This window comes from Megachile rotundata, chromosome 2 (genome assembly GCF_050947335.1).
Source record: "Megachile rotundata isolate GNS110a chromosome 2, iyMegRotu1, whole genome shotgun sequence".
Lineage (NCBI taxonomy): Eukaryota > Metazoa > Arthropoda > Insecta > Hymenoptera > Megachilidae > Megachile > Megachile rotundata.
Window position 1 is genome coordinate 6,428,359 of NC_134984.1, and position 18,446 is coordinate 6,446,804.

The 18,446-nt window shown below is 42.4% G+C and overlaps 1 protein-coding gene and 1 long non-coding RNA gene across 7 annotated transcripts in view; one reads left to right on the forward strand and one right to left on the reverse strand.

The window, feature by feature from the left end:
• Window positions 1–18,446, forward strand: part of LOC105663113 (uncharacterized) — an 84,394-nt gene that overhangs the window by 5,937 nt on the left and 60,011 nt on the right. The window lies entirely within an intron of this gene.
• LOC143266653 (uncharacterized) lies at window positions 5,214–6,084 on the reverse strand. Its single transcript, XR_013041596.1, has 3 exons — window positions 5,960–6,084; window positions 5,777–5,872; window positions 5,214–5,451 (listed from the first exon to the last, which is right to left on the reverse strand). It is a non-coding gene; the product is annotated as an uncharacterized LOC143266653 (long non-coding RNA).

Genomic DNA, 18,446 nt, shown 5'->3' on the forward strand with positions numbered 1-18,446 from the left:
CCACCGGTCTCAAAATAATACAACAAGACTTCGTATACAACTAAATGATGCTGTTTATACCTAGTAATATATACCCCGCGCTAACCACCGCGTGCATGCAGTATGCCTCATTCGCCCTATCCCTGCACTCTAATTTCCTCCTGTTATCTGAATTATTTTTATTTAATTTCTGCGATTTTCTCTCGCAACTTCGATATGTCGCAAAACCACGTGTTTGCGCAAGTCCTTTCAGGGCATATTTCGTCCTTAAATTGCACTATTTTCACTCGCGACATATAAAAAATAATCGTGCTTAAATCGCGCAGATATTTATTTTATTCCGCGGTCGGCCCGAACACTTGTTTCCTCGCTTTCGCATACTCATGGGTTTGCACCCCATGTTTTCCCTCGCGTCGCGTGGAGGTCGTCATTTTTATTTATAAATTCATTATTTCACCTCCGATTTTCCCATAACTTCACCGCTCACTTCCCCCACGGTCTCCCCTCACTTCACAACACTATTTACCACACTTTAACCACTTTTTCCCACCAAAATTGAACTTTAACGCGGAGCGACCCCCGAACACGTGCGCTCGCCACGATAGCCAGCCGTCATTCTTCTTGATTTGACCTACCACTGTTCTAGTGGGCTACTGAAACCGGACTTCGGAGCCCTCGAATGCCGGCCGGAGGCGTCGGAGGAGCTCTGACACTTTCTTCTGGCCATCGGGGCTTAGAACTCCCAGGATCATTTCCCCGGTGACTGACTTCTTTACCTTGAATTCGGTGATTCCAATCTCCTGAATTTCGGCGGATGGCACAGTTTCCACCGCCTTCTTCATGGCCTCCGAATATAAAGGTTTCCCCACCTTTAGTTCCTGCTCCATCGGTCGTGGCGGGGGGGGGGGGGGGGGGGCATAATGCTGCTGGAGCTACCCTCTCTGTCATTTCTTTCCTCAGGTTCTCCATCTCCTTTCTCATCTCTTCCGTCTCCTTTCGGAGACTGTCAACGACCTTCTTCAGGCGTACCTTCTCAATCTTGGTTGTAGCCAGCGACTGCCACAGCTCTCAGATCTGAAGGGCATCGCTCCCTTCCGACTCCGGCTTCTTGCCGAGCTCCACGGCGTATGCCTCTATCGTATTGGCCGATACCCTCAGATCTTGCACTGAGGTCCCCTTTAAATTGCGGGAAACCGCCGCCGCTTGCCGCACGTTGTTCGCGTACTTGAGCATTTCCACCACTAGGTCTGGGGCTGGCAACATCTTCGCCTCCCTCATGAGGTCGTAGATCTGCGGTAAGGGGCGCGAGGACCTGGACGGCTGTGGGACCTCCGTGCTAGAATCCAATGCCTGTCGCTCCCGCAGGAGCTCCATCTCCTCGCGAAGCGCCTTATTGTGATGCTCCTTAGCCTCCGCCAAGCCGCCGTACTCGCCGGTGGTTGGCGGGCGCCCTCTTCGCACAACACGTGGTGAGCCGCTCCTTTCGGACCAGTCTACGTCGATGGATACCTCTGAGATGTCGCTGTCGCTGTCTTCGTCAGCGAAGCGACTACTCCTCGACGATGGGCGTCTCTTGGCGGCGGGGGCGACAAAGGTGCCAGCCGATGACGACGCTTCTCGGTCCATCTTTGCTTGGCGAACCGCTCGTCCTGAATGTACTGAGATTCAGAATCCGTAGTGCACGGGGTCTGCCCGGCACTACTTCCGCACCTGACCCTTTGGGGGGATTTTACCGATGACGTCGCGAGTGCGACTCAGTCGCCCGATTTTCGGTGCCGGGGTACTACACCATCCCAGCGAGATAGACACGATGGACTTAAGTTGTCCCATCCCTTTCTTCTTCTGCGTCTCCACTAACGTTGTCTCCTTTGTTTGGCCGCTTTTCACGTTGCCGGCCTCAACGTTTGTTTGTTTTAAATGAGAATCTGCCATATTGGTCCCACGAGTATGGTCGGAAGGGAAGTCCACCCAGTCCATATCCGGGTAAGCCTAGATACTCGGGGGGTGGAGGGTGGGGGGCAGGTACTCCCGAGGGACCGTTAGAGACTGCCCAGTTTAACGTTGCTACACGGTAGTTCGCGGCTAGCTCGGTAACGGCCCGCGACCCCGCTTCGCCCGCGAATTCTCGGTCGGCCCTTCCTGACCGTGCCCGCGACGATGACCGTCGCGGCGCCTCCGCGGATTCGCGCGCGCGTAGCACTTCGGCGCCCGATCCGAATCCGTTCGATATCGCTTTATTTTATTTGATAATTGGGCGCCAGACGCTTCTCAGCGTCGCGATAAAGAACTTAGACGCGAAACGAGACTCTATAGCGGGAAGATGGGAAAATCGTTTATGTCGATCTCGGAAAAACGCGGAAGATTCGAATCGGCGGCGGAACGGCTCGGTAGCTCAGTATCCGAACGCAATGGTAGAGTGGCGGGATTCTTTAAGGGTAAAGGAGCTAAACGCGGAGGCGGACGAGAGTACGTGATTCGGGATAATTCGCGAGAAACCTCAAGTTAGCGGTATTTGTTAACAGCGGTGTCTTATTTAATATCTAAGTAACCTAGGCGTACAGTGTGATCCAGTATCGGAATTTGATTTAACCGTAACGTTCTCGGCGGAAGGCCGAGATACGATCTCCGCGAGATTTTAACCACGGAAGCGAAATATGCAAGTTCCTAAGCGGAATACAATCTTTGATATTTCCTCGATTCCCGGAACGGTACGCGACGCAACTAATTTATCGGAAACGCAACGCAAATACTTAACCAAACGCGACGCAATTATTCTAACGGAACGCAACGCGGCGAAACGCGACGAGACGCGACGAAACGCAATTATACTAAACGCAACGGAATCTAACGCACTTAAACTTATACGAGACGCGATTTAATTCTATACGCGGAACGATTCTGTATCGGCGACCATCTAGAGAGAGAAAGCGAGAAGTTACGCGACAAACACGAAATGTCCGGTACGACAAACATGCACTTTACGTTCTACTCCCGTACCAAGAGTTCGCGAAATCGAGACGTGGGAGGGTACAATATTGGCAAAGGCCTACTCGAGACGATACTTTAATTGTAGCTTACGCTGTACCATTCCCCGGTACAGGTTCGGTGATCCGGCCGAGTGGCGATTCGAGAGATCGAGAAGCGATCTCTCGACGACACGAAAAAGTCCGGACGTCGGGATCCGCGACCGTCCCGGACAGGGGCCCCCGGGTTTCTTTACCCTTCTAACTTAAACTAATTTCCCTACGAGACAAAGCCACTCCGGTCACACTTTGCAGAACCTGCCCGTGAATGGCAAGCCAGGTGGTCTACAACCCACGATATGACGATCTCGATTTCGCGCTCTTTACAAATATATAGCGGTAATTGAGGGGGCTTACCAAGGTGTCCAAACACGTGGCGGCAGCTCGGGATGCGGGAAGTGGTTTTTTTTCCTCACGGAACGCTATTGAACTTTTTCGAAACAAACTAAGGCAAATGCCGAATACAGAATAAGGATCCGCGAGCCCTTGCGCCGGTATTAGGACACCTCGTAGCCTACCCCCACCCTCTGCCGGAGTTTCCGAATTCTATCGAAGTCTTCTTCGGCAGGGCTTCTTCCGTCTCCGCAGCCTCTCTTCTTCTATCGTAGGGCCGGAGCGGGGAAGCGGCAGGGAATCGGCACTTTCCTTCGGCGTACGTCGGTATCGCGCTGGGTTCTCTCCTCTTACTCCGCTGCCTCTCTTCGTCTATCGGAGGATCCGAGCGGGGTAGCGGCAGAGCAGCGGCGTTTTCCCTCGACGTACGTCGCTCCTTCGTTGACCGTGACGTCATTCTCCGGCGGTACATATGAAATAGTATAGCGGCAGAATTTGTTCTTACGATATTATACGCGCTTCGTTCTCTCTCTAGACGGTATTTGACGGCGACCTATGACCTGTCCGGTCTCCCGAGGAGGCTCCTTGTGACGGGTATAAAATACCACGTCACAACGTCTCGGCAGCCATTCACCCCTCGGTACGGTTGTCCTGCACACCTTGGGTTGAGACGACCCTCCAATCTTCATCGCCCCCTTTTCGTTCCTCCGTGCGAACCTGCCCGGCATGGTAGTACCTGCCAGAGTCCGAGGACCCCGTCGATATAGCCTCGCATACCCTTGGAATTACTTCAGGAATTACCCCGTTTTATGTGGACTCGTACCACAGGCAGGGGATACAATGGCGGTATTCCGCCCCGCGACCACACAGCGGATTTTTTATAGAGGTTTACTCCTCGCGGGCCGGCCGGTTAAGGCAAGCCCCCTGTTCCTGCGAAACATGACCACAAGTTTGTGAAGAAAGCTCGGTTTATGATGAAAGCTCGGGCCCCCGGGACCGCTAATCCCGTGATAAAGGTGCCATACAAGCCTTGTAGCCGCTGGGGTTGCTGTCCTCCCGTTAGCATAGAGGCCCCTACCCTTGGGTAGCCGAGCACCGAAGTACTCGACTACTGAAGGGCATAGAGTGCCTCTATCCTAGCTAACACCACGTGGAGGTTGAGAGATCCGACTTGTGCCACACCGGCACCATTCGTCCACCACCAATATTTTCATCTACTCTAACCTAATCCAACCTTATCCTAATTAATTGAAGTTAAGGCGAGTGTCCCGCGGCGGCCATCTTGTTTGCATAGATCAGCGTCTGTCTCACTCATGCATCTTCGAAAATTCGACTTTATTCTGTACAGAGTATTTATCACTATCTAAAGCGATCAGAGCGGTCTGTAGGGAAGTCCACTGATGACCGCTGTACTCGTAAAAACTTTATTTTCGCAATATTCAAGCGTTAAAGTCGAATCTACGAAAATCGAGTCGTTTCTCTCACACCAATACAATGTGCGAAGAACACGTGGCGATTTCGCCTATTTTGGCCGTTTTGGCCAAGTTATCGACAATGTCGATAAAAATATAAATTGGTCGGTAACTACAACACAGCTTTCTAGACTGGGCATACCATTGCGCATGGCGTCGCGCATGTCACATAGTTCAATGGCAAAGTCTTGTACGTATTGCTAAATATGCAAAACATATGGTACGAAAAATAAAAAAATTGCTGTATGTACGTTTACTCAATTTTAATTTAGTAAACAATTCTTACCACGATCAGTCAAATGACCGTTTTTTAAATTTCGAGAGAGAGAGAGATTTTTTAAAAATTAAATCAAAATTTTAATTAAATTTATAAAATTTATTTCCAAAAATTTTAAAGTACAACTTTATAATTGTTCGTAAATTTTATAATTTTTCCGTGGCCGCCGCGCCAGCCTCTTTGTTGAAACGAGCGACCTCCGCGCTCGCCGTGCCGCACGGAATGGCCTCCCTGCGAGCCGCCACGGCCTCCGCTTGAGCCGCCACGGCCTCCGTGCCTGTTGCTGCCTCGGTGCGATCCGCCGTGGCCTCTGCGTCCGCGCCCATCATGGCCGCCGTATATTAATTTTTTTAATAGTTTTTTTTAGCTGAAACAGTATAATAAATTTTACACCTTTTCATTTTCAAAAAAGGATCACCGATACTACAGACATGTAGTAACGACAGTAATTATAAGTTTTTGAAATAATTGCGACAATATATATTGTTGTGAACGCATTGAATTCTGCCTTTTTCCATCGTTTGCCAGCTGCTTGTCAACTATTTCGTTTCTTCACGAAATCGTTGAGCAATCAACATGGACACACATTTCCAGGCAGAATTCGATATGTTCGTAATAATAATATTCCACGAACATGTAATGCGTTCTAAATAAATACATCGAAAGAAAGAAATATCAAATGCTTGACTTACCACGCTTGTTGGCGGCCCGTCATTTGAGATCTTTTGGCGGTTTTCCGTCGCCTTGCTATCTTCTTTAACCTCCCCGTGTTCTTCTGCAATTTCCATCTGCATATAAAACGATTTATTTATTTTTTTCCGTAATTACTATCATGTAATAATATTATTTTCTTATATTCATAATGTTATACATACCTTGTTAGATGATGTTGATTCTGCCATGGCTCGGCTTCTAATGACGAACAAACGATTATCGCGACCGATGGCGAGTCCCGATCATCCACACACATACAGGGTGTCTCACAACTCGTGTAACTCCCCTAAAGGGGTGATAGAGGACGTAATTCTGAATAAGATTCTCCTTCGCAAAAATGGTGTTTAAAGCTTCGTTATTTTTTTATTAACGAAAAACAGGAAGCAATCAGAGCGTAACGATTACGCGCGCCCTGAAGCGAGAGCAAAAGGTTCGAGCCTAGCAGCCGAGCATCATCATGATCAAGTGTCTATGCGTTGGGACACTGTAAACATTTAATTAAAAGCCCTTACGGCAAATCTCAGTTAAATAATGAACAGCACAATTACAAATAATGTTCAATTATTCGTTTATCATGTATTCATGGAGAATGAATAAATGAACATTACTTTTGTATTTGGACCCAGAAAGGGATAAAATACACTGTCGTCCAAAGAGACGACGCATTTTGGCAATTCGAAATGTAGCCAAAATTAATTAAATTTTATATGCAATGCATGTTACCGGAGTACATAGGCAGCCGGTATAACAGGAGTATGCCCATTAGGGAACCCTCATTCATAATAGAGGAAAGAGAGCGCTTGAAAAAGCGAAAGAGAACTGTTAAACCCAGAGTCTGAATCTCTGAGTTTTGAGTATTACACTTCGTGCCGTCTAACTCCGAAGGACCACCCGACTGATTCGGGAATAAAAAAACTAAGTGTGTGTTTTACTGAGCTGATATAATCTAAGTTGAAAACTGATGAACTGATACAGGAGTTGCTGAATTAAACTGTTACTAATACAAGTTGCTGAAGATCTGATTTTTCCTGACGACATCCGCTTCGTCGTTAAGTCGGTTTCGCACCCCACCTTTTTCTCCTAAAAAGAGGGTGGGCCCTAACTCTAAGTTTTGCTATTCCTTAAATTTAAGGTGACCAATACCGTGTCATCCACTTCCAGTGCGCCCAAGGCGCGGTACATCCCTGTAGCGGGGGTGACAGGCTGGTCACTGCCGTCAACGCATGTTTGACAACATCGGGGAAATTTCGTCAGGTCAAGATCTCTGGGGACAATAATTTCTGAAATTCTAAGGAACCCTCTGGAATACGACTTTATGATACCCGGGCTGAAGCAAAAAACTGAACAATAGCTAAATTTCTAAGTGACATGTGCCGCATACTGGCTGCAGGCCGGCCTGCTGAAACTTATAAAGAGGAAAAAACTAACGGTTACAAATGACTCTACGAATATTTGACCGTATCATAAAGTTGTCCCCTTAATGTCTTAACAAGAACTGTTTTAGAATCTAATACAGAGGTTGTAACAGTTCGGCGTCGCACTGTACTGTAAAGTGCAATACCGATGGTTGACAATTGCATTCTGCAATTGTGCTCGTGGATGATGCGATCGCACGAGTTGTTCGACATCGGAAAAATGAAAAAAAAATAAACGTTGCAACGGTCCAGTGTCACACTAAACTGTAAAGTACAGTACCATCGGCCTTTACCGATGGTTGACAATTGCATTCTGCAATTGTACTCATAGATTATGCTATCTATCGAGTTTCTGGACGCTGATAAACCGCAAATAACTAAAAGCACTTTCAACCCTTTCCTTTGCTATAAAGCAGAGCTCGTAATTAGTTGCATATTTCGGAGCGATTCCTGAGTAACCGCCCACCGTACCCACACTCCCGCTCTAGAATACACGTATTTAATATTGTAGAAATTAAAATGGAATGAATGATATTGCACTGTTTTGTATTGGATTTTTGCAAAACACTTTTATCATTTAACAGAAACTTTAATACCTTTAAAAGAAGGAAATAAAAGCCAAAACACTAACAATAACTCAAGGAACAAACTTTACTTAATACTATTTAACAAAAACACCGAACTTTTAAAACGCCTTTTCTGCCTTTATTTCGCCTATTTCCAAAACGTCCTACTTTCGCCGCGGTCTCTAATTAACAACGCCTCTTTTTTACGTTTGTCTTTTTTAAAAAACATGAATCAAGCCCGCTCGCTCTACAACGCATTGAAACGTCGGCAACTCTTATAACGACGATCGGCCGTCATATTCGAAGCTGTCGCTCACGCTGTCGCGCGCCTGGTCTATGCGCGCTCTCATTGGTCAGTGTTTTTTGCTAATAACTCGAAAATAGAGCCTTAACCAATATTTTGGCAAAGGAAAAGTTGTTCAGAATCGCCCCACCTACCACCCCTTTTCGGTTCTTACCGTAATTGCGGGACACCCTGTATATCCTTATACTATGTATATTATTCAATGAAAAAGTAACGTTTATATTTGTATCTTTCTGCAGATACGCCATACTTAACGACTCGAACTTGCAAAGGAGGAAACCGGTGTCAGCCTGGTCATAGCATCATTAGGGGGCACAAAACGGTGACCGACTGAGGGGGGGAGAGGAGGGAGAAATTTTTACCGAGAGCAATGGACTCATGTAGCGTTGTGGAAGAAGACTGGGGCGTAATAGGAAATGCGGGGAAAATCGGTAAGCGGCGATAACGCAAAGGGTTAAAAGGGCGCAAGGGAAGGGGAAACAACGCGAAAACGCGATGGAAAGCGGTGCGTGGAAGTTTAAAAACATGAGCGGAAAATCAGATGTCGGAAATAGCGTAGGGTATACAGAGGTGACAGGATATACTAAGAAGGCAACTTTCTTGTTGGGAGAGGGGGGTGGGGGTGGGGGCGGGGAGGCGAAATTTTCGAAACGCGAGAACAAAACAGGTAATTAGAAAGTGCGATGAATTAGAATTAAGCATAGGAAAACTATGACACTTAGGTGGGAAATGGTGGGGAGAGGTCGCGGTTTTTTGTTGTATGTTCGAGCCCACCGGGAGGCGGTGCCGAGGGGGCGTTACAAGGTCAGCTGGAGGTCAGCGCATTTTGCCCGGGAGCCTCCCCTAGATCTTGATGCAGCCCCTATGACCAAAACCCTTTGGTTGAGAGCATCCATTCCCCACACATGGAACACATACGCGGGGGGGGGGGGGGGGGGGGGGGGCGGCGGCAGTCTTTCTTTCACAATTGCGAGCGATGGCCTAGACCAGGTCTACTATGCCCAACCGGTAAGGAAGCCTGGCGGGTTGCCGCCAACCTCCGCCCTAGTGGCGGGGGCGGGAGACAGTTTTAGTGGGTATGCGCCGAAACCGTCCCTCTTTTAGGGGCGCCGGAAGCGTGAGCCTTTCCACACTACCTGGGCTATCTTCCCAGGTGTTCGTAATAGGATTTCTGTCTTCCTAAAAAAAAAAAAGATACGCCATACTTAATGAAATTAATAACCATTTATCAGGAGACAAAAATAAGTGGACACTTAATAAAATACGTACTGCATGAAATGCACAATGAAATTAATACTTGGTATTGCCGCCTTTTACTTTTATTACGGCTTCCAGACGTCGCGGAATACTTTTTATTAAATTTTCAATATAATCTTTCTTTATTTTTTCAAATTCAGAGCGTAACGTTTCGACGAATTCGTCCTTTTTATTTCGCTGCTCCAATGCAACTTTGGTGTCAAGTAAACTCCATAGATTTTCTATAGGATTCAAGTCAGGGCTCTGAGCGAGCTATTCAAATAATTTAATATTAGAATCCTTAAAAAATTTTGTCGTTTTCTTTGCAGTGTGTTTGGGATCATTGTCTTGCTGGAAGACAAAATAGTCGTCGCAACCCATTTTTAGTACTGCTTCTTCTAAATTTTCATTCAGAATGTCAATGCACTTGTCTGCGTTCATAATGCCATCAATTTGTGCTAATGTACCAATTCCATTCCATGAAAAGCACCCCCATACTATTAACGATCCGCCGCCAAATTTAACTGTGGGTGTGATAAATTGTTTTTTGTATGCTTCATTTCGTTTTCGTCAGACTTGGTGCTTCTTTTTTAGTTGCCGCAATTGAAATTTACTTTCGTCACTCCAAACTATGTTTTGCCAAAATGATAGCGGCATATTCACATATTTTTTTGCAAGTGCTAAACGTTTTCTCATATTAAGTCTACTGATATGTGGTTTACGTCTAGCTTTGCAACATATTAATCCAGCTTCATGCAGTCTTCGTTTTATTGTTTTCGTTGAAACTTTCAATCCCACCATTTCTGCAATAGATCTTGATGTAGTCGCTGGATTCGGTCGGCATTTACGTACAATTTGACGATCTTCTCGTATCGTGGTACACCGTTTGCGTCCACGACCTCTTAAATTTTCTACTGTTTTATGTAGTAGATATTTTGGTTAAGTTCAAGAAAATGGGGTACTCTCCGATTTAACTGATTTATATTTAAAAAGAAAGCCCTTGACTTGGCGATTTCAACGGTGGTTATCCCACCCCTTAACTCCCACCGCTCTGCCCCCTAGAAGGACCGATGTTCATCGGACATAACCCATGAGTTTGGCGCAATCCGGGCCCGCATGATAGCATCTAGGGTGGTCCGTCTCTTATTCTTAATGACCTCCACCCACATATCATCGGTGGCGCGGCTGATGGCACCGAATGACCACACCTGCCTCCGTGTGAATGCCAAAACACTTTGGTACTTCCTAGTGAACAGCCAGCTCTCATCCACCTCAACTATATCATCGCTGCCCCCGATGGGACGTGAATCATGGTCCTGTACAATGTCTGTCACTTCCCGGAAGAAATTGTACCAGTCGACAACACTACTTCCCGACAAACCGGCAGAGGCGGCGGCGTACCGCAATTTATCATGCACAATAAAATGAAATAATAGCCTGGCGGTTTGTAGCGGACAGATATGTGCAGCCTCAAATAAGGTGCCTTCGCGGGCGGATTTTTTGGGGCACTTCTTTGAAACACACCGCCATCTGAACCCAATAGACCGCTTGGTATCGGCTTGGACGCATGTTCTTTCCGCAGCGGCACGTTCGTTTATCGGGAATAATCCCTCACGCCAGCCAAGCATCCCACGCTTGTTCGGTATTCGTAATCGTAATTGTAAAACTCCACACACTTAGATCTTTCTTCAGGAGATCTCGGTATCGCTTTCTGAAGCGCACGAAATTCTCAGACAGCATAATCCGCAATGGAATTAAAAAAAAGTAATAGCATAAACACTGCTTACTTTGTATATGGGCCAACGCGAGCGCAATCCAAGCATGTACACTCACCAGGCAAGAAATATAAATACAGTTCAAAATCTAAACGTATTGGCGAGGCAGGGGCTAAGCCCCTCCCCCTGCACCCCCACCTCATACAATATAATCTAACCAAATCTGATTATCAAAAAAAAAGGGATGGAAATGATAAACTCGCTGAGATATGTGGAAAAATCACTTTTTGGACCGTTTCAGTTTTTGGCTTCTAGGGGGCAGAGGGATGGGAGTTAAATCAGTTGAATCGGAGGGTACCCCATTTTCTTGAACCCAACCGAAAAAAGACATCTCACAACAAGTTTTAACCTCCTATCTCAACCATGAGGGTAGTAAAAGGGAAAAAACGAAATTTCGGTTTTTGGCCTAATTTACTTCTTTAATCTCGTACAAAAATTCTAAAACATTGAGATTCACATAGCGAATATTATAGAATTTTTCCAGATTTTTACGTTAAAAATTGTAGTTGTAAAAATTGAAAAACCGCATTTATTAATTTTACGTTGTATCTGCTTATATTCATAAACGTAAAATAATACTGCAACAGCATTATTGGCGAAAACGGCAGGACTTTAGCCTCGTAATCGATGGGTATTTGTAGACGCAGGAGCGAATCCACGCTTGTGTGAAACCCTTAGTATTTTCATGTTATATGTTTTTCATTTTATTTTTTGTAACACTTTTAATATGGGTTCGGTTAGGTGATATTATCCATAATAGTTCCAGTATTATGTACTATCGCATGCACTATTACATATAATTTCTTTTTATTTACGGATATAGAAACGTATAACGACGCGCTTCCCTTCCATTTGTGGACTTCCCGCCTCGTTGGCCTCGGGGATGGTGGTGCGGTACGGGAGGGCGACTGCGAGACATCGCGAATTTTCGAGTAGACTAAAAGTTTTGAAACACGGTGGTGGAGGCTTGATGGTATGGGGCTGAATTTTTAGTGTTGGAGTAGGGGGGCTGGTTCTTATTGAACATATTATGGACAAGAACAAATATTTAGACACATTAATAAACAATTTATTAAAAAATGCAACGAATATGGGTATACGCGACAGTTTTAAGTTCTACCAGGATAACGACCCGAAAAACAAATCGAGAATAGTTCAGGAATATTTATTATATGCTTGTCCGAAAGTGCTCCATTCTCCACCACAATTACCAGATTTAAATCCAATTGAAAATCTATGGGACTTATTGGATCGTAATGTCAAGACCACCCCTATAAAAACAAAAGACGAATTAAAAATACGACTGACGGAAGAGTGGAAACGCATTACTCAAAATTATTTAAATAAAATAATTTCAAACATGTCAACACGTCTGCAACACGTCATCAGACAAAAGGGATGTCCCAAAAAATATTAAATTAATATTAAAATTATAAGTTTGTTGTTACATACACTCCAAATAAGAAAAACTTTATGTAATATTAAGTGTCCGAATATTTTTTCGACACCAATATCGGGTCTAATTTCATTTATCATTTATTATGTAGAAAACAATAAAAAATAAAGTATTTAATTTTACATATTTGTAAACTAGAATATGTGCTTTAACTCATTACGGATCAGAAAATTTGATAATCACATTGCAAATAAGTACATAAAGCTTTAATTTTCGCAAATACCATAGTGGCCGAATATTAAATCCAGTAACTGTATATTCAGTCTCCTTCGGGAGGGGTTTTGCCGGAATTCTAAGCCCCTCTTTGTCGCATTCCATCGCCGTTTCTTCTGCCCGTAGATACGGCCGTAGGCTGGAAGCATGTGCAACGATTCTGGAACTAGGCTCACAAGTAAACCTACCCAAGTGTCACTCTCCGATTTTGATAAAATTTGGATATGTTATAGTACATGGAAAATCAGGGGACACGTATTTTTTTTTATCTGCGGTAAAACATATTTAGGGTATGAAACAACCCCCCAAAGTGTGACGATAAAATGGAAAAATTGCGTTATAATTTCGAGATCAGTGAAGCAATTTTGATGATTTTTGGTATGAAAGTATCTTTCGATAGAAGATAAAAATTGGCTTCGGTATGTTGGAAGGGGAGTGAAAATTAGGGGGTGAAATACCCTAAAGCGACCAATTTTTTGCTGCAACAAAATCAGTTTTGATCTGATCAAAATGAAATCTATTAAAACTTGAAGAGGAAAGTTAATTAGGGAACACGTATTTTGTTTTTCTTTTTTACATAAATATTTGGGACATAAATAACTCCTAAATTACCGTGCTCGTTTGGCACTACGCATGAAACACCTTGCAAAACTGTATCTCTTAACTGTTCGATCTTTTTAATATATCGGTTTTTTACGTTACTGAATGGAAATCTGAAATCAAAATTTAATATAACGGATCCATTATGACGGACGAAAACTCGAAAACCTACTTACATAGACTGTATCTGTGACATGCGATTTTCAAAATATAATACAATTTCTGACATTCATTGTTAGGTGTGTAAGGTGAATCAAGGGTGTTAAGAACATATTGTATATTGTTTATAACAAAATTGTTTGAACAATATAGCTTAAAAATGAAATTTTTTAAAATCTGATGACAGCATTCATCGTATGCAAAAAATGTCTATGGAAACATTGATCACATATTTTATTAATTTCTTTGGTTTTTTTTTAATTTAATTTTTTTTCTGTTTGAATATATAATTCCACACACACCAGAATATGAATAAAAACGGTTATATTTGACAAAAGACGGCACAATAAATACAAGTTTTTGAAAAAGTCGATGGAGCGTTCACGAAAACAATTCCTACACGAAGGACAATTCGAGACTAACTAACTATTTTTATGTTATAAGTGACTAATTTAACGATTAAATCAATTTTCAAAATTGAAAAATGTATTATGCACAAAGATTTTTTACACCACGCACACCGTATTATTGCATACATGTCGCAGATTGCGCAAGAAGTTTCACAATTTTTGAAACAGAAATCGACGGGGCTATTGAATTGGAACGGTTTAACTTTTGTATATCCACTTTTGTACCATGCGTATTTGATAAGATTTTGAAAACGTGGGGATGAAAACTGATGGTGTGTAAGTGATTGCAGCTTAATGACATTGTTTCTATAATGTAAGTTTACGGAGTAATTTTGTAACAGGACATTGTCTGAAAAATATCTTATAAAATTTTTCCAAGGACGAAAAAAGAAGACATCCAGGGGTTGTATCATTCCTATCGTACCAGCAGGAATGGTCTTAATTTGAATAGATTTTCCAGACGTTGGTAAGTTGGTAATCATTTTTGAATTCTGTTCACTCCAAGAATCCAAAAGCAAAACACTTTTCTTGTTAGTGGATGGCAGGAAAACTTTTTTGAACCATTCTTGCACTAATTCTGATGTAAGTTTCCCTGATTTAGAGGCCAGTACATAAACATTTTCAGGATTGACTAAATTGTTTTTTACTCGCGGGCCGAATATCCCATCTTTCTCTTGCAATACAATTAATAGGGTAGATAATAAAGAGCCACTTGCAGAAATAAGTGGCTGGATTGTGTAGCTGTGCGTCAAGGAATTTAATGATTGGGCCAATGCTTCAATTTTTAATTCTCCTTTAACCCTTTCGCTTCGGCAGTCCGGTCCGCCGAAGTGTCGTCACTGTACGGAAGTACGCGCCAGAGATGTGCACAGTGCGCGTGGTTTTTGTATATACATTTTTTAAATCTTAAATAATTACTATGCTTAATAAAACAATTGTTGCTCTAATATAGCATGTATTCCTCACATTTTAATATGAAAACAGTTAAACAAAATTATATTAGTTACTCTAAAGACATTAGACTAATTACAGTTGACAAATTCCTAGTTATTTACATATTTACAATTTTTTATTCTTAAAAAAAGAATAATATTTTGAGCCTATCTATTCTTAATTCTTATAGAACACGATATGTATTCGTAAAAAAATGAATATAAACCGCAAGATCCGATAGATATTTTGAATACGGTTTTGATATAACACCAAAGAGTAGGTGTACATCATGTGGATGCCGGATATATCCGGCGCTCGTACGCACAAGTCGCCGCGCGGATGCCGGATATATCCGGCGCTCGAAGCGAAAGGGTTAAAAGATAGGGTTCGTCTGGTATGCATTTCCAAATTGAATCCTGATTGATCGATATTGTATATATTACAGTCCCCTACTTCTACGATAAGTTTGTTTATATCTTCAACGAATTCTGTAGCCTGTTCTTTAAGTTTTGCTTTATCAAGCACAGATTTTTGCGTTACAAATTTATTAATTTTTCTTGACACAATGTTGTATTTTTTTTTTAAAGTGTGCAGCCATTTTGACGATGCTGCGAAGGAATCGGGGGAAAGCGAAAAATCGTCGCGAGCTTTTAAAGCCCATCTCCGAATGTCAACATCGTGAATTGTTAATGACTTTTCGACTGCTCGAACAGTTAAGAGATACAGTTTTGCAAGGCGTTTCATGCGCAGTGCCAAACGAGCGCGGTAATTTAGGAGTTATTTACGTCCCAAATATTTATGTAAAAAAAAAAAAAAATACGTGTTCCCTAATTAACTTTCCTCTTCAAGTTTTAATAAATTTTATTTCGATCAGATCAAAACTGATTTTTTGCAGCAAAAAAATTGGTCGCTTTAGGGTATTTCACCTCCTAATTTTCACTCCCCTTCCAACATACCTAGGCCAATTTTTGTCTTCTATCGAAAGATACTTTCATACCAAAAATCATCAAAATTGCTCCACTGATCTCGAAATTATAACGCAATTTTTCCATTTTACCCTCACACTTTGGGGGGTTGTTTCATACCCTGTTCAGTAATGTCCACATATAGCTAAGAGTCTTCGTGGAAACATTAAATATCGCGCTAACGGCCATTTCGAGAAGAATTCGCGAATCACAAATCTCATCGCGAACGAGGCAACGCGCATTACCGATCCTTTTCATGCGTAATTGTAGTTACTATTCGCGGTCCTTGTTCTCCTGCGTACCTGCGCTCTATATCGATTAGGATCTGTCGCGCATCCCCGTTTTCGCTGATCGATGTCGATAGATCGCCCCGTCGTTCTTGTTGTTCCGGCTCTTGGAGAAGTCACACGCACCCGAGTTACTTTCTAATTCGAATTCCGCGAAATTGTGATAATCCGCCGAGCTACTACCATTATTTAGAGACACCGAAATATAAAATTAACGGAACGTCGTGCCCGCGATATTTTCCGTGTTGTGCCGTTAATTCGTTTAAATCACCGTTACCGTCGCCATAACACGTGGCGAGACTCTCAGCCTTTATTTCGACCGGTATCTCGTGCTTCCGCGGTCGGACCTTGATCGCTGCGAAAATTCGGTAATATCATCGTGTCAAGATTTCCGTCGCGTTCGGAGCTAACGCAGAGTTCCGCCCAAGATTTCCGTCGCGTTCGCGCGCAGCGACCCGATCAAGGGCAAGATCTCCGTGCGTTCTATCGTACTTTCGTCTACCGGTCGATGTGTGACCTTTTGTACTCTTACTTCAGAATTTAAACTGTGAAGTCGTAAATAAAGTGACTGTGACTGTTTTCCGTGTAAAAAGTGTTAACAGTTAATTCCCGTCCTCCATTCCCGATTCAAAAACCCCACATTGAATAAAAATCCAGCCCATTACCCAACATACCCTAAATATGTTTTACCGCAGATAAAAAAAAATACGTGTCCCCTGATTTTCCATGTACTATAACATATCCAAATTTCATCAAAATCGGAGAGTGACATTTGGGTAGGTTTACTTGTCAGATGTTAATAGCGCTCGTGAGGTAAAGAGCGGCTTTTACCTACTGAATGACTCGTTTTTCGCAAATAACTAAATCTAAAGAATGTGGAATTCGTGTAGTGTGCGGTAAAGGAGTGAAATCTACACGTCAACATCTTTCAACAATTAGGTTTATTCAATAAAACAATGAAAATGAGGAATTTAACAGATAACAAATAACAAATAACAACAAAATATGAAAAGTATATTGGCTTGATCAAAAGAAACTAAATAGACTTTGATTGAATAATAATAATAATAGAAACTCGACAAATTAACCCTTTCGCTTCGAGCGCCGGATATATCCGGCATCCGCGCGGCGACTTGTGCGTACGAGCGCCGGATATATCCGGCATCCACACGGCGACCTGTGCGTACGAGCGCCGGATATATCCGGCATCCACATGATGTGTATACAAGTACTATCTGTGGTCAATAACAAATTCTTCGTTATCGGCAGAACGTTTTGAACTGATTTTATTGATATATTCGATTAATCCAATATATCAATAAAGTACACCTACTCTTTGGTGTTATATCAAAACCGCATCCAAAATATCTATCGGATCTTGCGGGTTATATTCATTTTTCTACGAATACATATCGTATTCTATAAGAATTAAGAATAGATCGGCTCAAGATATTATTCTTTTTTTAAGAATAAAAAATTGTAAATATGTAAATAGCTAAGAATTTGTCAACTGTAATTAGTCTAATGTTTTTAGAGTAACTAGTATAATTTTGTTTAACTGTTTTCACATTAAAATGTGAGGAATACATAATATATTAGAGCAACAATTGTTTTATTAAGCATAGTAATTATTTAAGACTTAAAAAATGTATATACAAAAACCACGCGCACTGTGCACATTTCTGGCGCGTGCTTCCGTACGGTGACGACATTTTGGCGGACCGGACTGCCGAAGCGAAAGGGTTAAATATTGTAGTACGTAATAGATGATTGTGAATCTAACAAAATGAAACTCGTTAGTTAATACTTTATGATAAATCGTTAAGTCTGATTCTTGGATAAAGTTAACTACGCTTTTATAAAATTAACTAAATTTGATATTCTAAATGTCTATGATTTGATTCTCTTTTACGAAGCTAGCGCAATGACAAAATTTAGCTCTTTTCTGACTCGTTAAATTTGGTCATGGGTGTCGTACTGGTCGGAATTAATTTCCGTTGAAAGAGCCAGTGATACATTACATGCGTGATTATGAAAAATGAACAAGATTTATTAATTCTTTTGACAACTGTAGTTACATTTCATACAATAATATATTTTAATGTCATGTTTTCATGTAAAAACTATATTTTATAGTTCTTCATTGTATGGAATTTTTCAAAACAGTCTCCAATATGCAGTCCTGATTTTCGATTGCATGTATCGCAAAAATAATTTGTTTGACGTCTTCTGCCCTTAATCTTTCTATTGGAACATACAGCACAATCTTTACTTTTTACGTCTTCACAATGCCGCAATATGTGCAGTTTTCCGTTCAGCCTTTCGTCTT